We start from the raw sequence: 23,596 nt of genomic DNA, 5'->3' as shown, positions 1-23,596 counted from the left end.
CTCTTCCTAAAGTTGAGCATACCATAGGTTGAGCTTTAGGAAAAAAATCTGAATTTGCTATCTGATTTAATTTTTAAAGTGATAAGACCATCTCTTACAGCTGTCTTATCACTTTAAAAATTAGCTATCAGCTAACCAAGTACCCAGTGTTTGCATAATATTGCCTGTATAGGTTAGATCTGAAGCTTATCTGGATTTGCTAATTACCACTATTTATTTTCCTATAGCATGATATTGGGTTTGTGGATTTTCAAATTTGTAGAAGGTGTTCCTTCACGTTTGTCCTTGTATGAGTGGTGTGATTCATTGCTGATTTATAAGAGCAAGTTCTTTCACATTAATGGCAGTAGAATGGAAGCGGGTTAAGAAGATGGAAAAGAGGGCGAAGAATAGGATTTGTGCTAAATGAATACGTGTATACACACATACATAATATCTGAGTAGAAAAATATTATCTGAGCAAGTCAGTTATAAAAAGACACTAATCTTTCATGAGAGAGAAAAATGTTGATAGGAATGCATTTTTTTTAATAATCTGACAAAGGTCATCTCGTTGAAGGCAATATTCACTGCTAAACAGCTTTTGCTGTTCTCCAACCCTCCATCCATCCTTGTCTTGGCAATTTTGGAACATGTGGCATCTTCTTTCTTGGCTCCAATACATTGCAGTGTTTGCTGCTCATCTTCTTTAACAGGAGTTCTTACCCTATTATGAAAATGGACATCTGAATGTAATAAGCAGTCTGAGCCCCTGAAGATATCTTGGTTTGAAGACAGAAAGAAACTTACAAATGAGGCAATAAAAAATAAATTGCACGATGTTGCATTTACTAAGTAAGCAAGATAATAGAGTCTGAAAACCGAAGGTGCTGAGTAAGCAAGCTTCTGCCCCCTTCAGAGCTGAGCTTTGATGTGACCCGCATGCTAATCCTGTCATGTGTAAGATGCATTATTGAGATGACATTCGTTATTGGCATTAGGTATTCAGTTTGTTTGACATTTTTCATTACTAACCTTCGCTTTTCCAAAGCCGATAACTCAGTGGTAAAAATTTATATCTTCTGTTATTCTTAAAGGGCCAAATTTGGCATACAAATTCTAGTGCTTAAAATGCAATTTTATTTCAGGGGAAAATTGGGCTTCATTTGAGTGAGACTCTATTAAATATTACAGAGGGTTACTAGCTAGCCTAACTGTTAAATCTAAGGATAAGAAGAGCAGTGGATACCACAGGGAATAATATTTTTATTTCTGTATATATTCTGTAGACAGACTTGCAATTATATTATATTAAAATCCTGGTCTAGCAAGTTTGGAGGCCCTGGAAGAGAGAATTACTCTTGGGGGGCCAATGAAGGTATTTCTGGGAATGGGGGTCTAGAATAAAGCTTTACAGTACAGTCTTTCTGTTTCGAGGAAAGCCAGGAGACTTGTAAACGTAAAGAGTCCAAGTGACAACAGAGATGAGATAAAGACTTAGGGCCAGGTGCAAGAATGCTCATGTGCTTCCAGTGAAGGCAAACTTGTGAGTGGCGTGGCCTCTCCTCAGTGAGCTGGAGTCGGTGATGCTATCACTGTACATCAGGCCATGGGCTCAAGACAGCATTTTTCAGCACTTTAATACCCATGCTCCCTCTAATACACTTGGTAATCTTGTCATTCCCACACCATTATAGTTTTCCCCAGAGTGCTCAATGTTAAGTCATATTAAAATGGAAATGTAATAGCTTCTCCAACACATGACTCTTCTTCATTTCTTTACCTCTTACAGTAAACAGATTTGATGGGTTCTCCTCTAAAAGCAGGGCTTTAACTGGAGGGAAAGTGTCTTTCACAGTGCCTGGTACATAACAGGCTCTCAAAAAGGTTAGTCCTCTAGCTGGGCTGCTGGTGGAAAAGGTGGAAAAAAGAGAACTAATGTTTTCAGCCCTATTAGATTTTGTATTTACCAGACAATTTTTATTCAAGCCAGGCCTGATTGTGGGTCTCTAACCCTGATGGGGAAAATCCCACTGGGCTGATTATCCATAGGAAACTAAAGTTGTTACCAGCAAAGAGAAGAAAGGTGATAAGAGACAGGGAGTTAGTAGGATTTTGGGCCCTAATATTTTGATTAAGATTTTTTTGAAGGTGTTATTATCCTGAATCTTTGTGTATTTTATTTATTTTGCATGCCTGTTTCTCCATGGTGTATTCACATGCAAGCTTTTTGAGGACAGAATTGGGTGTTCTACTTGAAAGCATCAATGACAGCCTTGAGCTCCAAGCCCCTATACATGTCCATCAGACTGAAGGCCAGTCTTGGCTCCATACTGCAGCCCCACCTGTCTCCCCTCCCTGCAGTTTCAAGAAATGCCATGTACAAAATTACTGTTCTTAGGTTGTTTTATCATAGTTTGAGTATACAATAGATTGGTTCAAATTGCACTTCAAGTTGGATGGAAAAGAAATATATGCCCCTCTGGTCCATTTGCCCAGCAATGCATGCTTTTTGGATAAAGTGAATAACTAATACTACAAATCCTAAATAGAGTACAAAATGCTCTATTTAAAGCAATACATGTTGATCACATCATGAATAAGCTTTGAATCTTTTAAATCTATTAAGAACTGGAGCTGTGGGAAATCAATTGCCTATGAATTTTAAAATAATGTTTGCATTGCTAGATATTGTTAATTTTTGTAAAAAGAAATGTGGCAAACTTGAAGAGACTCTAATGGAAGGTATACAGTGCCTTTTAGTCATTTTCTTCATTTCTGCTGGGGTCTTACTTTAGACCCCAGCCACTTAAGTGTAAATCTATTAATGAACATGTGCATTCTTAAGAGTTTACAACACCAAAAAGCTTAAGACTATCTGTCTGCTTTCTACAACACAGCTCCTAGATGTGCTAAATTTATAATTCATTTCTAGCTACTTTAAACTACAAAATCCTATCCAACAATTTCTTCCAGAATTTAGAGTGAAAGAAAACATTGGTTTGATCTAAATTACAATCACTACATGTATTCAGATTGACTGCATACTCTCAGGTTTGCACTCCACAGGGTTCTGGGCTTCTATCAGTCCCCAGCCACCCAGCAAGGCTCCGCTTGATATACAGAGAATCACATTGGAAAGGCTAACCTGTCTTAAACTCAGAAAGACAAAGCTTCGATACACTGTCATGCTCTAAGTCTCCCTGAAGGCCTTCAGAGATGACACCATGTGATATGGTTTGGTTCTGCGTCCCCACCCAAATCTGATCTTGTAGCTCCCCCAATTCCCACGTGTTGTGGGAGGGACCCAGTGGGAGATAACTGAATCATGGGGGCAGGTCTTTCTCAGGCTGTTCTCATGATAGTGAATAAGATCTGATAGTTTTAAAAAGGGGAGTTTCCTTGCACAAGCTCTCTTCTCTTGTCTGCTGCCAGGTGAGATGTGCTTTTCACCTTCTACCATGATTGTGAGGCTTCCCCAGCCATGTGGAATGTTAAGTCCATTAAATCTTTTTCTTTTGTAAATTGCCCAATCTCAAGTATGTCTTTATCAACAGTGTGAAAATGGACTAATACACCATGTGTCTAGCCTTCCATGCACTCTCACATTGGACCTATGGCCAAAGCCCCATCAATCTTCATCAAGATTAACCAGGAGGCAGCAGTGACATAAAACAAGATGAGGTCACTGAGCGCTCTGGTATATCAACGCTCTACCCACTACAGCAGTGTTGAAAACACTGACATGAGCTGCCAAGCATTAACCAGTATTCAGTTGTGGAAGGTACCAAATATTGAGTATGATGATACCCATGTGAGTCTTCTTCTCATCCTTCTTTCTCCCTCTCTCACTTTTCATGTTCTCATTCCTCAGCATGCCTTCTCATCACCAAGTAAGGTAAGCTCACTTATTCATTTATTCAACAAACATTTATTGAGCACCTAATGTGTGCCAGGCTCAAAATTAGTTGCTTATTGCAAGGACCTCTTTATTTAGCAAAGTAAAGTGACATGGAAACCGCTGATAAAACATTGACTTCAGTACTAAATTAGAGGTTTATTAAAAACATTGATAATACATAGAAAGGAGTAAACAATTGTGCCCGCTGGAGGGAGGAGATGGCAGACCAGAGAGAATAAGAAAGAAGAAGTATTAGAGCAGGTTTAAGAGGGAAGCACGTTTTTGCTAGGCTTGCGAGGAATCACAGGAGTTTGCTAATAAATTAATGTATACTCTAAGTGACATAATGGTTTTTCTGCATGTCCCATACAAGTTTGAAACTGAGCCAACTAGCCTGAAACACACACTGACCCATGCCTGACCTACTCTCCTTCTTGATTTCTCTATGTTGGTTTTTGGTATCATTAACCAATCATATCTAGTCTTGGAAACTGAGAGTTAGCTTTGAATCTTGTTTTTCCTTTATACCCCACATCACATGATTGCCAGACCAAATCCATTTTACTCAAGAAATGTCCATTTGATCAATCTCATCTTCTCCATGCCAAGTCCTTGTCAACTTTCTCCTGAACTAATTTCAGTACACTCTTTACTGCCAATCACTTCTTAGAAAGGAAAGTATTCTTGGCTCTCCTGCTATAATGAATGTTGCCCCTTCACTGCAGTGCTCCAGGACCCTATATTGACCATGCTTCTGTGCTTCTGCTGTAGTGTGTGTGTGTGTGTGTGTGTGTGTGTGTGTGTGTCTGTGAGAGAGAGAGAGTCCATGTGTGTGGGTGCACATATGTGCATTCATGCACCCACGTGGCCAGGAAATTTTTCTCTTTTCCTTTATTTCAGCTGTATTCATGGCCTTTTCTTGTGGAAACCTATTCATAACTCTAAACCAGCTTAAATACCTCTATAATTTTTCTTACTTCTCTTACCCATATATTCTGTAGAACACAGCACTGTGAATTATAACAAGTTATCTGAACAAGCTGGACACAGCAGGATACAAGCAGAAAGTAACTTGATTTTTTGTTTACAACTGCTTGTTAAACTTGTCCATTTGTACAGTTTTCTCTTCTATTCCACTGAGTAATCTTGAGGAGATCTTATAGCTTTTCTAGCCATTCTCAGATACTATCAAATTGTCTCTCCTTCCATAAATTAAAAGCCTAGACAAATCTAATGTCAACAATTAATTCTGTGATTCAACCTAATGCTTATGCCTTCTCCACATAGCTCAGGAAACATAGGGTCTTAGAATTCTGCAGCAGGAACATGGTCTCTCAGTTTCTTCTCTCTTCCTCACTTCTCCTTCTCCTTTACTTGCTAACTGCTATGTTGGACCCTCCATATTTGGGCTGGGGATCACAGGGTATAAAGGTGATGACAGTGAATTAGGAGAAAGGTCATAGTCTTTAACGTGGCCAATGTGGTGTCTCCTGTGGCCAAGGTCAACTGTGCTTGTTAGATGACCAAATGTTGGCTGTTTCTCTTGCAGGGATTTGGTGGGGTCTTCAGAGAGCCACCCTGCCCCTCCTCTGCCACCCAGGACAACTTACTGAAATTCCCTGAACAAGCTCAGCTTCTTCCACCTGGCCATGAGTGACTACCCTCCACCCCCATCTTCTGGCCATCTACCTCATAGAATCTCCATCTGGTGGTGGTCACCTTCTCCAACTGGACATGATCACCTTCCCCAACTGGATGATCAACTGGACAGAATCATTTATACAATACATTTTTAAGTTTAGGATAATTTTAGATTTACGGAAGCCTGCAGAGTTCCCATGTACCGCATGCCTAGTTGCCTCTACATTCATCCTCTTACTTTAGTCATGTACCTATGAACAACTAATTAACCAATATTGATACTTTATTATGAGCTAAAGTCCATACTTTATTCAGATTTCTTTAGTTTTTACCAAATGTCCTTTTTCTGTGTCAGTATCTCACGCAGGATACCATATTATCTTTAGGTGTTATGTCTCCTCAGCCTCCTCTTGGCTATGAAATTTTCTCAGGCTTTCCTTGTTTTTCTTTATTTTCCATTATTTTTATTTTTACTTTCTTTTGAGATGGAGTCTCACTCTGTCACCTAGGCTAGAGTGCAGCGGTGCAATCTTGGCTCACCGCAACCTCTGCCTCTGAGTTCAAGTGATTCTCCTGTCTCAGCCCTCTGAGTAGCTGGGATTACAGGTGCAGGCCACCATGCCCAGCTAACTTTTATATATATATATATATATATATATATATATATATATATATATATATATTAGATAAAATAATTAAATTTTACTAGATAAAATAAATAAATAAATATTTATTTATTTCACCATGTTGGCCAGGCTGGTCTCGAACTCCTGACCTCATGTGATCTGCCTGCCTCGGCCTCCCAAAGTCCTGAGATTACAGGTATGAGCCACTGCACCTCACTGCTTTCCTTGTTTGGAGTGATCTTGACAGTTTTGAGGAGTAGTGATCAGGTAGAATGTTCCTCAACTAGGATTTTTCTGATGTCCTTTTCTGATTGCTGTGGGATTATGGGTTTTGGGAGGGAAGACCACAGAGGTGAGGTGCCAATCCCATCCTATCACACCAAGAGTGCACACCATTAACAAGACTCAACACTCTGGGTGTGAACTTTGACCTCTTGGCAGAGCTCGTATTTGTCAGATTTCTCCACTGGAAAGTTACTTTTTATGTTCCTCCTTTCCAGACTGTACTCTTTGGAAGGAAGTTACTGTGCGCAACCCAGATGAAGGAAGAGAAGGAGGTATGCTCTACCTCAGGCAGATCTACAGAAATTATTTGGGATCCTTTGGCATGGGACATTAGTCTATTCCCATCATGTATTTATGTATGCATTGGTTGATTTATTCAGTTATTTATTTATATCACCATATATTCATGGATAACCATATTATATCTTGGGTTGCAATCCGACAGAATCATTTTTGAAGACTACTTCAGGCTAGCGGCCTTCTGCAGGTCCATTTGACCCAGGGGAAATCTCACCCATCTTTCCCTCAGCAAGCTCTGGAAATCTAGACTGTTCTCAACACAGCCTCTGCCTTTGCTTAGAACTCTCTAGACAGCCTGATACATTTAGATTTTCCAGACCTGAGTCAGAGCATCAGTTCCTACCTCCTCCAAACTCCAGGACACAACTGTCAGGTGGGCTTTGTGAGAACTGGCTAATTTTTTGCTCTTGGCCAAGGTGCTCTGCTGATTCTGTTTAAAGTAGTCCTTACTGTGGGCCCCTCTGATCCATTCCCTAACCTAACTAAAACAATCCTGAAGGGGATAGTGAGCTAAGTTACAAAGCCAGCTTTACATGCTCTTAGCCTCTTCTGCGTAAGTTGTCTGCCACCTATTTCTCTCCAAATTTGTGGCTTCTTCCCTGGAAACTATAGAGACAGTCATATTTAGTATCTTGTTATACTGTCATAATTTAAAGGTTCCTCAAATTGTGTTCCTGATCCAGCAGCATCAGAATCAGCCAGCGATATGGAGATGCAAACGCTCAGGTCATACCCCAGACCCACTGAATCAGAACCCCAGGGGCTGGGGCCCAGCAATCTGCCTTTTAACAAGTCCTGCACCTGATTCTGCTGCAAGCTGAAGTTTAAGGGCTACTGCTTGTGTGTTCTCTCCCCACAACTTAACTATGAGCTGTTTTAGAACCACCAAATAGCCTAGCGCCTGACTTGACACAGGGTGGGGACTCAAACGATGAACTGAAGTTGTATCCTCTATTATTCACTGCTATTGAAATTGAAAGGGAAGTGTGAGTTCTTGCCGTCAGGTGCCCTGGGTGCCTCCCCATTCCTGATGAGCTCCTTCAATACTGTTAGCATATTTTATTAAAACCTTTCTAGTGAAAATGTTTGGAGCATGCCATCTGTTTCCTGTCAGAACCTTGATGAATACAATGTCCCAATAGTATATTTATTTCCATGAAGGACCACAAAAAGGAATGCTATTCCAAAGGAGAAAATTGCTAATGGTGTATATTTAGGCTTTGGTTAATTGAGGATGAATAACTTCCCTACACTCCTCTAAAGATATAGATGTGTTTGTTTTCTATATTGTATATGCCAAAACTATGCTAATAGTTTATTATAAATAGTTTATGTGTAAATGTTTATTATACATTATCTATTTAATTCTCACAGTAATAACCATGAGGTTTTAATTATTTCCATCTTACTGGAAATCAAAACTCAGAACATTTATGACCTGCATCAGCTTACAAAGCCAGAAGGTGGGAGAACCAGGACTACAGCATCTACCTGATGACAAAAATGGTGTCCTTAGCCCCTCTATAGGTCTCAAGCATTGTCCCTTTGTTCAGGTGACACTGCAAATAGATACACAGTAATGGGGTTTCTGGTCAGGCCAGTGGGGAAGCAGAGGAAGGGACACTAAAGATACCTAGAATGTGACTTCCTTGTCTATGGATAAGGGCAGAGAACTTCAATGGTGGCCTGACTGTCTGCTACAGTAAAGAATAGAACAAGGAAAGAGAGATAAGGAGAAGTCAACATTACTGGTGTGAGTGTTGCAAAAAGCATGCATTGTTTCAAGAGTTGGGCTGGAAAGACAAAAGGAAACTGTACAAGTATTGATAGGTGAAGAAAAAGGACAAAAACTGGTCATGTTGCAACTAAATTTTAACAAAAGAGGCAATTACGGGAAACAAATGTAGGGATAGCACAGGTTGCCATGTGAGTGAGTGTGATGAACATAACTTGTCAACTCCACTTGCCAGTAGCTTTCCTGGTCTCATTGTCCCAAGGCAGAGGGTGGTACTCACCAGAATACAGCATGACAGCTTGTCCAGGAAAGTGGTGCCAGACCGCTTTAACTATTAGCACACTAACTAACTACACTTCTCTTCTTTTAGAGAACAAATGCTAACCCCTGATATGAGCATAGTAGATCTCAAAGTCAAGTCCTCACAGAGCAAACCAAGCTGCCTTTGCCCTCCATAAGAAGCATCAATCAGAATCTGTCTTGAAAAGTGCCTTTTAGTGAATGGTTCATATACTAGTAAATAAATAAATGCCTGTTGAATGAGTAGGAATGGGAATTATAACAAGATTGAAACATAGGGGACCACTTTCCTGAACACAGGGAACAAAAATGGTAACACCATCATCCCAGCTCTGTGCTCAATGCTGGACACATTTTGGCAAATAAGCCTTCCTGAAAAGTTCTTCCACACTGTAGCAGGAGGGTCAGATAGCACAGAGGTAAACTTGCAAACCAAGGTACCTAGCATCAAGGAAATAAACAATAGAGAATAGTATGGTGGTCAAAGGCATCTAAGGAAGAAACATCTGAGCACAAAGATTGTATTGGTCCATTTTCACACTGCTATGAAGACACTCCCAAGACTGGGTAATTTATAAAGAAAAGAGGTTTAATTGATTCACAGTTCCACATGGCTGACAGTCTTCAGGAAATTTACAATCATGGTGAAAAGGGAAGTAGGCACATCTTACATGGTGGAATGCGAGAGAGAGCCAGCAAGAGCAGAGAAAACTGCTTTATAAAACCATCAGATCTCATGAAAACTCACTCACCATCACAAGAACAGTATGGGGAGAAACCACCCCCATGAGCCAATCACTTCCCATCTGGTCCCTCCCTTGACATGTGAGGATTATGGGGATTAAAATTTGAGATGAGATTTGGGTGGGGACACAGAGCCAAACCATATCATTCTGCCCCTGGCCCCTCCCAAATCTCATGTCCTCACATTTCAAAACATACTCATGCCTTCCCAACAGCCCCCCAAAGTCTTAATTCATTCCAGCATTAACTCAAAACCCCAAGTCCAAAGTCTTATCTAGGACAAATCAAGTCCCTTCCACCTGTGACCCTGTAAAATAAAAAATAAGTTAATTGCTTCCAATATACAATGAAAATACAGGCATTGGATAAATACCCACATTCCAAATGGGAGAAATTGGCCAAAACAAAGGTTCTACAGGCCCTATGCCAGGCCAAAATCAAGCGGGGCAGTCATTAAATCTTAAAACTCCAAAATGATCTCCTTTGACTCTATATCTCACATCCAGGGAACACTAACACAAAGAGTTGTCTCCCATAGCCTTGGGCATCTCTGCCCCTGTAGCTTTGCAGGGTACAGCCTCCTGCCCAGGCTGCTTTCGTGGCTGGTGTTGAGTGTCTGCAGCTTTTACAGGTGCACAGTGAAAAATGTTGGTGGATCTATCATTCTGGGGTCTGAGGACAGTGACCCTCTTCTCACAGATCCACTAGGCCATGCCACAATGGGGACTCTGTGTGGGAGCTCCAACCCCACATTTTCCTTCCACATTGCCCTAGCAGAGGTTCTCCATGAGTGCTCCACCCTGAAGCAAACTTCCGCCTAGACATACAGGCATTTCTATATATCCCCTGAAATGTAGGCAGAAGTTCCCAAACCTCAATTCTTGACATCTGTGCACCCACAGGCCAAACACCACCTGGAAGCTGCCAAGGCTTGGAGCTTGCACCCTCTGAAGTAATGGCCTGAACTGTACCTTGGCCCCTTTTAGCCACAGGATGCAAGACACCATGTCCCGAGGCTCCACAGAGTAGTGGTCCCTGGGCTTTTCCCATCAAACCATTTGTTCTGTCCTTCCTAGGCATCCAGGCCCGTGACAGGAGGGGCTGCCATGAGGACCTCTGACATGCCCAGGAGACATTTTCCCCATTATCTTTGCTCTTAACATTTGGCTCCTTATTACTGATGCAAATTTCTGCAGCTGGCTTGAATTCCTCCCCAGAAAATGGGATTTGCTTTTCTATTACATGGTCAGCCTGCAAATTTCCCAAACTTTTACACTCTGCTTCCCTTTTAAACATGAGTTTCAATTTCAAACCATCTCTTTGTGAATGCATAGGACTGAACACTTTCAAAATCAGCCAGATAAACTCCTGAATGCTTTGGTGCTTAGAAATTTATTCTGCCAGATACCCTAAGCCCTCTGTTTCAAGTTCAAAGTTCCACAGATCTCTAGTGCAGGGGCAAAATGCCACCAGTCTCTTTTCTAAAGTGTAGCAAGAGTGACCTTTGCTCCACTTCCCAAGAAGTTTCTCATTTCCACCTGAGACCACCTCAGCTTGGATTTCGTTGTACACATCATTATCAGCATTTTGGTCAAAATCATTCAACAAGTCTCTAGGAAGTTCCAAACTCTCCCAAATCCCCCTGTCTTCTTCTGAGCCCTCCAAAATGTTCCAGCCTCTGTCTGTTACCCAGTTCCAAAGTCGCTTCCACATTTTCAAGTATCTTTATACACCAATTAGCTGCATTAGTCCATTCTCACACTGTTATAAACAACTGCCCCAAACTAGGTAGTTTATAAAGGAAAGTGGTATAATTGACTCAAAGTTCTGCATGTCTGAGGAGGCCTCAGGAAACTTACAAGCATGGTGGAAGGGGAAGTAGGCACAGCTTACATGGCAGCAGGTGAGAGGAGGTAAGCAAGAGCAGGGAAAACTGCTTTCTAAAACCATCAGATCTCATGAAAACTCACTCACTGTCACAACAACAGCATTGTGAAAACTGCCCCCATGATGCAATCACCTCCCATCTGGTCCCTATCTCAACATGTGGAGACTATGGGGATTACAATTTGAGATGAGATTTGGGTGGGGACACACAACCAAATGAATCAGACCTAAAGGATTACAATAAACAAACAAACCTGACTGTTCAACATATAGGAGCAAAGCTTTTCACATGGAGAGAGCAGCCAGGGCAAAGGCCATGTGGTAGGAAGGCTCTTGATACCTTCAAGTATGTTTGCTCAGTATAGACTGAGGAAGAGGAGAGTGCAGGGGATGAATTTGGAAAGAAGAGTCCAGTGGAGACCGTGCACGAGCCCTGGGGAGCCCTCAGTCTCCCAGCTCCGAGATTCTACGATTCCATCCCAGCCTTTTTTTCCCTATGAAAAAAAGAGGACAGCACATGCATTTTCCTGTCTTTGCCGGGAATCAGGTTCTGCTCTTGGCAAGCTGTCCAGAGAGCTCTCACTTGGCAGGTAGAGGCTCCTCGGACTTTATAAATGGGAAGCTTGTAGTCAAGAATCTCCAAATGTGATTAAAATGGAACTGCCACTGAAATCAGGTTTGGCTGCCTGTCTCTCTGGTACTCAAAAGAAGAGTCCCTCCTGGACCTGGCAGGCAAACTCAGCGACACTATTGGACTTGATTTAGGAAGGGCTGCCAGGTAGAAAGGAGATTTCAATAACTATGCAGCCAAATTAGTAATTAGAACCACTGGGTACCGGGGACGCACCATGAAAAACCCTATGACCTCTCGATAGTTGAAGTCATTGAGATAAATGAGCTTCAAGGCCAGGGCTTCATTTTAGAGAACGCGCATACTTTATGATTAACTCCCGATGACCACAGCACCCAGAGACTGACCAAATGCCATTCATTGAAATCAGAAAATGCTAACTGCTCAATAGTTTCTTTTGGCCAGTTCAGCTCTCGAACAGTTCAAAAAACGGAAGGGTTGGCCCCAAATATCCTGTATCAGCAGAGAAGTACAGATGAAATACATTTCCCTGGATGGTTTCAGTTTGAATCCAAGTCCAGCAGACCAAATCTCTACAATTTCCTCTCTCAGTGGTGAGTTATGTCGTGGAAGAGACGGTTCCAGAACGATAAACAAAGATAATGCTATAAGTAAACGGACTGTACCTGCTTGTGAGAGCAATGGTGATCACAGGCACCAGGGCCGCTGCACACCTCCTCTGCGGCTTGTTTTAATTGAAACTGATGGAGCTGTGGAGCTGACTTGGTTTTGCATAAATCATCATTGGTAATACTCTTTCAAGGGTAATCACAACATTAATATACCAAGCAGGAAGTGAAATAATTAAAATTTAGCACATTGCAGTATTGAAGTTTCTAAAATTAATCTAAAGCACCTTTTCTCAGTACAAATGAGCAATCGCTTCAATCCACAGAAACAGACATTTGTGCTACAATACCTAGACCATCAGCAACAAAAAAGTTCCACTTTTCTTTCTATGCTACAAATCATCTGCTTGTATTTAAATCCTTTTCTTCTCTGGTGGTGCTAGACTTTTTTTTCTTTTTTCATTTTATCTGCCTCTAGCTAAATATGTGCCATAAGGCCATGTAAAATAGAAACCCTATAAATCTGGGGATATTGGAAAGAAAATCCTTCTCATATTACCCTTAGGAAGACAAGTCCAGCTCAGAGAGTGAATACAGATATGTAGAGTGGCAAGAAACCTGTGGTGATAAGCATCTCATTTCAACATATCTGTATAGAAAGCCATAAAATACCCAGGCTGGGTTTCTACGGTGAGCCACAGGGGTAAGATATTCAGTGGCACTAAATGGCTCACTCACCCTGAGGAAGTAAGTGTCTTTCATGCTTGGTGTCTTACAAAAGATAATAAGCAAAAGAAGCTCCCTGTTGTAATACATAATCTCACACGCAGACAGCTTAAAACAGCAATATTTTGCAGAGAACTGCACCTTAATGTCTTAAGGATAGAAATATCTTGACCTGGAAGCACTAACAGAGTGATTGCGGTGCTTCCTCTTACCAAGACATTAAACAGGAGCTCCTTCCAATGGGCGAGGTCCTCAATACCCAGATGGCATTCCAACTAACAGCCAACCTGCCCCAAACTGTAAAGTTGGCAAAGCCTGCCTTTAGCGGCTCCTAATGCAACTTGGTATTGTTTCTTTTTTCCTCAATTTCATGTCTTCTGTAGGAAGGTAGGAATTTCCCAGTGTCTGGAGAGAAAAGGTAATGAGCCCCTGTTGCCCTCGTAAGAGTTACTTGATCAGGCAATTTCACCTAGACTTAAAATTGGAGAGAGGGACCCCAAAGTCGCATTTTTCATAGTGGTATTTCAGACATTTTGGAAGGGGAATTAGCAGTGAGAGACCGAATAGGGCCCCAATGTCTCTTATATCATGTTATTCAAATCATACTTCTATGCTGCCTATATGTAAAGCCAGTTCTAATAATTCATCAGTTGAAGCAGACATTGCCATTTCCTATACTGAGAAATTTTCTAGCAGGTTTGGTCACTTTCCAATGATGGGATATGTAAGAATAAATTAGAGTAGAGAGAACTGAAAATTAGAGTCAGGTTTCTGAGGATTGCCTGGCCAATAAGAACTCCCAGCAAATCATGAGTAGAAACACTGCTTCACTTGGAAAATAGTAAGGACTCTTACCATATTATATTGTGCCTTTTTGAATGAAAATTTACTCATATGTTTGAAATGAAACTCTTCATGTTAATACCAGATAGTCCAGATGTGAGCAAGTCCCACTGAAACTCTGTAGACACAATCAAAGCAAAAGTGGAGGGCAGCATCTTTGATCAAAACATCAGCGTCTTTAAATGTGTCTCTAAACCTTCCCTGGTACATATATAAAAGCTTTCGTGCTCATCGAGTCAAGAAATGTTGATGGAGTGCATACTAAGATGGAAAAATAGAAAGTGGGAAGCAGAAAAGAAAGAGGAAAAGCACAAGCAAAAGAAAGAACAGGAGAAAGAGGAGGGAAAAGATGGAAATGAAGAGAGAAGCAAAGGAAGAAGGAAGAGGAGAACAGAAGAAGAAGAGAAAGAGGAAGAGAAAGGGAAGGGAGATGAGGAAGAGGAAGATGTGGAGAAGAAAGGGAAGAAGAAGGAACAATTTTTAAAAGGTGGAAATTTCCTTCAGCTTCACTAAGCACCATTATTGTGAACGTTTTCTCCATCACTTGACGCTTGCCTGTCACCCTGCCTTCACGTGGTGTTATTCCCCGGTCACACTCACTAATACATAAGAGAATCTATAGTATTTCTAAAACTTTCCTCATTTAATTCCAAATGCAGCCAACTCTTAGAGTGGTTTTAACCAAGGGTCTAGTTACTTCCCCTCCTTACTGTGATAATATAGCAAAAGACATTTTGCTCCCAGATTTTATTTTGGTTTTGAGTGTGTTGAATTTTGATAACTTTGTCATTAAGCATAATTAAGAAAATAATGTAATTAAGGAGTACATAGCACAGGTGAAGCATAATTATTTGGACTCCCAGACTATCAGCTCTTAGAAGCAGAGCTGCAACTTGAGGGAGGATCAGTAAACCATATGTCATCCGCCTCTGAGGTAGAGACACTGCCATCTGCACTGGGCGGAATCCAAGCAAACAACCAGCCAGCCAGGAAGCTAAATGCAGGAACAATGGGGATGCAACCCCAGGAACACATCTGATCCCTTGAGTAGCCAAGTTAATTCTATAAATGGTTAGAGTTGATAGGCATTCAGAGAAATATAGAAAACGAAAAGTTCAACCTGGATGGAATTGGAGACTATTATTTGAAGTGAGGTAACTCAGGAATGGAAAAACCAAACATCATTATGTTCTTACTCATAATTGGGAGCTGAGCTATGAGGATGCAGAGGCATAAGAATGATACAATGGATTTTGGGGACTCAGGGAGAAGGGTGAGATAAAAGGCTACACATTGGGTAGAGTGTACACTGCTTGGGTGATGGGTACACCAAAATCTCAGAAATCACCACTAAAGAACTTATTCATGTGACCAAACACCACCTGTTTCTCAAAACCCTATTAAAATAAAAAAGTAAATGTTAAAAAAAAGAGAGAAAAAAATGAAAAGTTCAATATTTTCTCCTGCCAGCTGGTCTCCTACTTTGACCCTCTCTCACAAGAAAATATAAAGCATGGCCTACAATAAAATAGTAATTAGGGAAATAAAGTTGTCTGATCAACAATGTATATAGCTTGAGAGCAGGAGCTTGCACAACGCATGGCATAAAATAAGTGTTCAATTAAATAAATGTTGTGTTGTTAAGTCTAGACCAACCTGGAACTGCAATGGAGATTGACTCCAAAATAGACCTGACCCAGAGGTTACAAAAGGTTCTGAGATTTTTCTCCACTAAAACCAGGGAATTTTAGAAGCTGGTTCAGAACCCCAGTTCATGGGGAGTAGTCCCACAGAAGGTGAGTAGACAGAGTTGAGTCAGGTAGGATCCCAGTGTGTGTTTGCCAGCAGACAGGATTAACATTTGTGTCAAAGTGTAAGTAGAAACTTGCTTCAGTTTATGCAAATCGCAGACACACAAGGAATACAGAAAAGAACAGAGCGCCAGGTATCTTTGGGGTATATATTGAAGTCTCCTCATGTATGATGTAAATGAGTTTTCCTTTGTGTTTTGATCTTTATTCGCCTAGAAACAAAAATGCCTTTTTATTTGGCTTGTTTACAATTTTTAAACTTATTTTGTAAATATTTTATAATATTTAGAACAGTATATAATATAATGAGGACTCTATGCCTCTTGCTGCAAAAATAATTAATAATACTTGGCAGTTAATGACACTTTTCATCATTAAATCTCTTTGTAGACATTAATTAAGGGAAAGATACTTCATCTTTTTAAATTTGCTGTTATCTTGCTATCACTGCATTTCATGAATATCAGTTGCAATGGGAAGTAAAATATGTAGAATTGAAAGCACAAATCTACCAAAGCTTTGCCGGATAGGTAAAAATAAGCCTTTGTGTGCTTTTTGTTGTCCTTTGTCCCTTCAATTACATTCATAAATAATTTTTACTCACGGCTGTACCTTAAAGTCTGTTTTTTTATTGTTGATTACAACTCCTGTGATATTGTATTTAAAAAATCAAATTTTTTATAAAGTATTTTGAATTATTCAAACGTAAAACTTCATGAATAAAGGCACCAAAGGTACTCAGGTTTGTCAGAAAATAGTCCAATTGGCAAAGTCAGTCCAGACCCTGCTTTTCTTCCCTGTAAAGTAGAGGTCCATTTGCCAGGAGAGGGGAATCCTTTGGGTCTTCCTTCTTCCTCACTTGAAAGGTACAAAATCTTGTTCATCTCCAGGGCCAGACTTAGCCTTATTTCAATGCCCTTCTTCCTTCAGAAGTCTCTCTCCATTTGTTTCTGATGTCTGAAAGTCTTAAGATAATCCTTATTCTACCTCCTCCTTGTCATATAAAATAGCTGCCATCAGGCCAGGACCCTTAGCATCTTCCGTTGTTTTCACCTTCACCTGTGTTTACGTCCTTCAATTCTGTCTTGGAGCCTCACTCCGCTCCCCTCCAGCTCAGTCCTCCACCAAAAGTTGGTGCTGCCCTGGTGTTCCCCCAGTAATCAACTTCTTTTTTACATTTATCTTTAACTTTGCCCTCCTTTCTGACTTCTTCCTCACCGGAATTCTTTAAATGTAAAAGACATGTGTTGTATGCATCCTTTCTAGGTATCATCCCATCCTTCTCTTTTTGGGGGGCTTCTTGTGCAAAAGTAGCCTTCTACAAGAATAATGCCTTAGTCCATTTGCATTGCGCTAAAGGAATACCTGAGCCTGGGTAATTGATAAAGAAAACAGGTTTATTTGGCTCACAGTTCTGTTCTGCAGGTTGTACAAGAAACATGGCACCAGCATCTGCTTCTCATGAGGAGCTCAGGCTGCCCACACTCATGGTGGAAGGTGGAGCAAAGCCAGCATGTACTGAGATCACATGGTGGGAAAGGAAGCAAGGGGTTGGGGAGGTGCCATGCACTTTTTCACAACAGGCACTGGCAGGAACAAATAGAGCAAGAACTGATTCATTACCATGAGGATGACACCACACAATTCATAAGGCTTCTACGCCCATGACCCAAACACCTCCCATTAGGCCCCACCTCCAACACTGGGGATCTAATGTCAATATGAGGTTAGGAGGGTCAAATATGCAACCTATAGCAAGTAGCCCTCATTGTTGTCTGCACTTTCTCTTCTCCCAGCCCTCACAACTTTGTGAATTATGACCTTGCCATCCTGCCAAGGAAGCTAGTGACCATCTCACTGTCAACTCAGTGGGTACCTTCCACTTAGCATCTCTTTCCTGGGCTTCTTCAATATTGCCCTTTGCTGGTCCTCCCTATACCTGCGGAATGCTCCTTTTCAGTGTGTATCAAGGTTCTCATCTCCTGAATGTTATTGTTTCCAATAATTCTTCTTTGTGTGAGTTCTAACTGCCTTCTATGTTCCTGGGGGACTTCATTTATCCCAGGTATCAACTAACATCTTACAACCACAGGCTTAACATGTTGTACCCCATGAGGCTCTGTCTTTCACATCCTGTTTCCTCTGCCTGGGGTGTCATTCATTCCTAGACAGTCTGAAGAATTTCTTATCAATCTTTAAGACCCAGATCAAGGAGAATTCTCAAATGCCCTTTCTTCTTTTCTATTCTTCCCCCCACCCACCCCTAAGAGAATGAGTTACTCTCTCCTTATACTCTCATGACATGTTACACGTATTTTGATGTATGTATGGATGAGTGTGTGTGTGTGTGTGTGTATGTGTGTGTGTGTGTTTCATTTATTGATATCTCAAGATTTCTTAGGGGAAGGGACTCCAGCTAGGTGATCTTTGCATTCCCAGCACATAGAAGAGTCAAAACAAGAGGACTGTTTCAGATAGAGGATGGGAGAGAAGAGCAATGTGGATTCAGTTCAAAGTTACTTTTTCTTTGTTTTACTCCCAAAGCAGCTAATGAGCATTGCATAAGATATAAATCAGGCAAGGCTGCTGGGAACAAATGCAGCTCCCACTGATTCTCTTTGAAGCTTACAATAGTACGCCCAAAGTTGTTGTTATTGACAGGCAACCAAAGTGAGACATATACCATATCAGAAAACCTGAGAACTGTAGCTTTGCTGCCTTTTATAGCCACAGCCATGTCAGCATCCAGAAAAATCGTATACCACTATATAAGAAATCAATTTTGCAACTCAAATGGGTGGGCCCCATCCAGCTTAAGGACCAAGTTCCCTAACCTCAAATGACTTACCACATCAGCACTGGGTCAAACTTCCCTTATTTATACTTATGCTTTAGGGCCTAGGAATTTTCTAGTATGTCTACTTCAAATTTTCTCATGGCCAAAACAGTCCTATATGAATTTCATAAATATTTAATGAATATATTGGTAAATGAGTAAATGACCACTTGGTTAAAATAAAGCATTGACTGTGTAATTCATCACCCAGTCACCCATTGACAGTGGGTGCAAGACAGCTTCACTGAGTACAGCTAGGAAAAATTTCTCATCACAGATTATTTGAGATGAGCAGTTATCTGAGACAACCCACGAAGATGAGTCTAGAAAGACTTGTTGAGTTCGGATAATGGAGTCCAGTTGCTCTATTTCCCACTGTAATTCCGATATTATACTCTGTTTTAAACTGCTTCCCATCTAGCTGAAAAAAGCAGCAACATGAATGATGATTTATTCTGATTCCATTAAGAAACCCCCTTATGAGGTATCTGAGAGTAGAGTGGATGAATGTATGTGTGTACGTATGTGTATTATTCAGGGTTCTCTAGAGGGACAGAACTAACAGCATATATGTATATACAAAAGGGAGTTTATTAAGGAGAATTCACTCACACAATCACAAGGTAAAGTCCCACAGTACGCCATCTGCAAGTTGAGGACCAGGGAAGCCAATAGTGAATCAGTCTGAGTCCCAAAACCTCAAAAGTAGGGAAGCCAACAGTGCAGCCTTCAGTCTGTGGCCAAAGACCTTCAACCACTGGTGTAAGTCCAAGAGTACAAAAGATGAAGAACATGGAGTCTGATGTTCGAGGGCAGGAACCATCTAGCATGGGAGAAAGGTGAAGGCTGGAAGACTCAGCAAGTCTGCTCTTCCATCTTCCCCTGCCTGCTTTATCCTAGCCACACTGGCAGCTGATTAGATGGTGCCCACCCAGATTGAGGATGAGTCTGCCTCTCCCAGTCCACTGACTCAAATGTTAATCTCCTTTGGCAACAGCCTCACAGACATACCTAGGAACACCACTTTGCATCCTTCAATCCAATCAAGTTGGCACTCAATATTAACCATCACGGTATGCAAATTCATTCAGAGAAACTCAATATTCATTCTGTTTCGATTGAACTTTGTATCCTAAGAACTCTATTTTCAATAGTATCACTTTGCATATGAAATAGCAGTATATCTACAGTGAGGATTTAATAACAACTTGGCTGATTGTCTAAAGATACAACAGAAATACAATTCCCTAAACAGCAAAGGTTTATAGAGGGCTTTCTGTGTGCCAAAAACTATGAAAGACTGTTCTTTGGACTCAGGAGCTTATAAATGTGTAGATGAGGCAAAATATTATGACAACATATATGAAATATCATAAAGCATATATGAAATATTAGGAAAGAGTATATTGAATCATGTGCTCAATTATGTGATTCAAATCAAATGCTATAGAATAGAGATGGTGTGAGAATGACATGGCCAGCGCATAATTAGAGGAGCAGCAGGTCCTTTGAAGTCAGTTCTAGGTTTAAGTTCTGCCTCTGCATATTAACTTTCACTGTAAGCAAGCTTTAAAAGATCTCTGTATGCCTCAGCTTCCTTATCAGTAGAGATGATTCATCTATTCTATCGACTTGCCAATTCTGCGCCCTCCAGAGTTTTCTTCCATGTAGTGTTGGCATCAGACAGAGTAGGTGAGGCAATATGAATACATAAATACTTAATTTGTTTATAATGCTTATGGTAAAATCAGAGGAAGATGCACACTCTGTCTCCCAAAGAGGTTGGGCTCAGCCCAAATCCAATATACAAAATCTATAGTCACTCCCTTCAAAATCTGCTATTTTGTCTGTCATTCAAACTCCTCCCATACCCAAGTCTCAGTCTTCCCCAGTGGTGGAATGAATGTGATAGCATGTTATTCCTTGTTGATTACTATTTATTTTTCACTTTAAAGTGTAAAATTATGAGCATGATACATAGCCAATCATGTGAAGACTGGGGAAGATTTTTCCAGGATAAGAAGCAATAAGTATGAAGGTCTGAGGCAGAAAAAACAGGGATATGTTCAAGATAGAGAGAAAAGGGGTTGGTAAAGCTGGGACATAGTGAGTGAGGGGGACAGTGATGGGGGCAGATCTGATGGGCAGGCAGCTATCTGATCACAAAGGCTAAGTTAGGAGGTACGTGTTTCTTCCAAGAGCAAAGCAAAGCCATCGTAGGCTTAAGGTAGTGAGGTGATGTGATTAGATTCATGATTCAAGGCACATTCTTATGCTGGATCTTTATAAAGGAACCAGAAAGAAAGCATGAGACAAATCAGGAGGTTATTTCCATATTCCAAGCTGGAGATGATGGTGCTTAAGCTGAAGTTATTTGAATCAAAAGGAAGAACTTGAGATACGTTAAATATGGATTTCTAACAAGCATGACAGATTTAAGGAACAGAATAGCCAGTGTAGCTGGGGAAGTGAAAAGAGTGATGGGAAGGTGAGGTCTGAGAGGTAAGTAAGAATCACATCAAAGAAGGCAACTTAAGGAACTTGCTGCCAATAATTTGGGATAATTTGTTGTCAAATTGTGGGAGGGGCAGGCGGGCAATGGGAAAGAGATAAAGATGACTCATTTCCAAGTTTGAGGTCAGAGCAAATTAGTAACTGGCCTTACTCTTTACTGAGATGGGGACCTCCTAGGGAAGAATCATTGTTGAAAGGTGAAATTTGAAATTTTGTGGTAGGCATAAGATAATAATAGTAGCTACTTTGTGTGATTGTTGGGCCAACTAAATGAGCAAATGCAAATAAAGAGCTTCCCCCAACAACTTTGCACTTAATAAGAACTCAAAAATATTGATTGTTACTTTCCTTATCAACATTATTATTCACAAGACTATCTTCGTCAACACCAAAGTTCCCAAAAGGGGCAGGCTCATTTTTTCCATGACCTCCCTATCCCGTCACTTGTGGACACCAACAATGTATGATGCATTCGGTGAAAAAACAAAAAAAAATATCTGGTTGGCGTCTCTCTCATGCACATGCAATCAATTATTTTTTGAATAGAAAGGAAGTGAAGCAGAAGTAAATGAAATTTACAAAGCCCCTATGCATCTGATTTTATTTTCCATGAAGATTAAGAGTTTTTCCCAGACGGATTACATTCCTTCCATAATTAGTTAAGCCCATCTTAGTAAAAATTCTATTCAGGAAAATATCTGAGAAAGGCAATTTGGTTATGCAAAGAGCTTTGCTTTATATAAAATCAGAGTATTTGTTTAAAAGAAATTACAGATGGAAGTGGAGAGTTAGAAATCTCCCACCTCCCTCCACGTCTGCCCTCATATCTGCCCCCACCACTACCTCTAGATAATAAACAGTCAACCTCTCGACACATTCATATGCTGAAAAAGGAGCATCGACATAGAAAATAATTGCCAAGCAGAACACATAGCTTTCGTTTGCCCTCAGGATATAAAATGCACCAGGACACCTTCTGTGAGATGGCTGAGGGGAAGCAATTATTTAGATCCACACTCTTTATCAACATCCCTGAAGCAGAAAGCAAAATGAATAACCAGTAAATAGATGTCACGCCCAGACAATGTGCCTCTAAAAATAAAAGCTAAAAGAACAAACATCTGTCTTGAAGTTGGTCTTGGATTTTCCTGGACAGAGGGTGGGCAGAGGTGAATATCATTGGCCATTCTCATGAAGAGCCAGGAAGAAAGGAAAAACTACAGAAATGCTGCTGCAACATTCTAAAAGCTAATGGCTTTTCAGAATACCTGCATACTGCATGAGACCTCCCAGACTTTCCCTGGATGACGGTCATTTGGTCATCCATCTGGGTGTGTCAGATGAATTTTTCAGGATGACTCCAGTGCATCTGAAATCTTAGGTCTTCATATGCTTGACACAGGCTGATCATTTGTCTTCCTGCAAGAAATTAAATTTATCATTTTTAATTGACAAGAAAACTCTGAATTCAGTCAAAGCCAAATGTGAGAAGGACTGAGAGTCATTGAAAATGCTACTAGGAAAGGTCTGTTTCCCAAAAGGGCATTTTGCCCTTAAGGAAGCACAAATGAGGCAGGCATATTTGGGAATGTTTGTTTCTTTACACAAATGCACATTTTTTCTCATATCACCTGTGCATCGTGTGAAGTGTCATTTCCTCTGGTAATTATGCATTTTTTTCAGCAGCAGAGGAAATGTTCGTGTGAAAGGCACATAACTGTCAGCCCATGAAGTAGTGCTTTTTAGGAAGCTTAATCCTGGATGCCCAGAGCCTGAATTTGGTTCCTGAGGGTCATATGAGGGTCAACAAGAACATATCTTGTTCTTTAGATAAGAATGCATATCTCAAGCATAGGAGTCCATAAAAAACTAACATGAAATCTTAAAAGATCCAAACCACAAATGTCCCAACACTTAAACCTAGGGCATCAAACTAACCAGTAGCAAAAGAAAATAAGGTTGAAAACAGCCCCAGGAGGCCATTCATCCACAGCTGCACAATGATGCTCTGCAAATCATGGCAACAATAGGGCAAGAAGGGATGGAGATAATTTTCGTATTTGAGATATAGGATTGAATATACACGTGAATAAAGACAAAGATGTAGGATTGGATAAAGCAAGACGCAGTGGAGTTTAAGCAAAGAAAATGCATTAAGAAACCTTTTTTTTTAATTACAGAAAAAGTTATTCATATTAAAGTGTTAACCTGGGTTAAATCTTTTTCCAGGGAGCTGACTATGCCAATCTTCTTACTTATAATCACACC

The sequence above is a fragment of the Nomascus leucogenys genome, chromosome 9 (genome assembly GCF_006542625.1).
Source record: "Nomascus leucogenys isolate Asia chromosome 9, Asia_NLE_v1, whole genome shotgun sequence".
Classification (NCBI taxonomy): domain Eukaryota; kingdom Metazoa; phylum Chordata; class Mammalia; order Primates; family Hylobatidae; genus Nomascus; species Nomascus leucogenys.
This window is presented reverse-complemented; position numbering follows the sequence as displayed.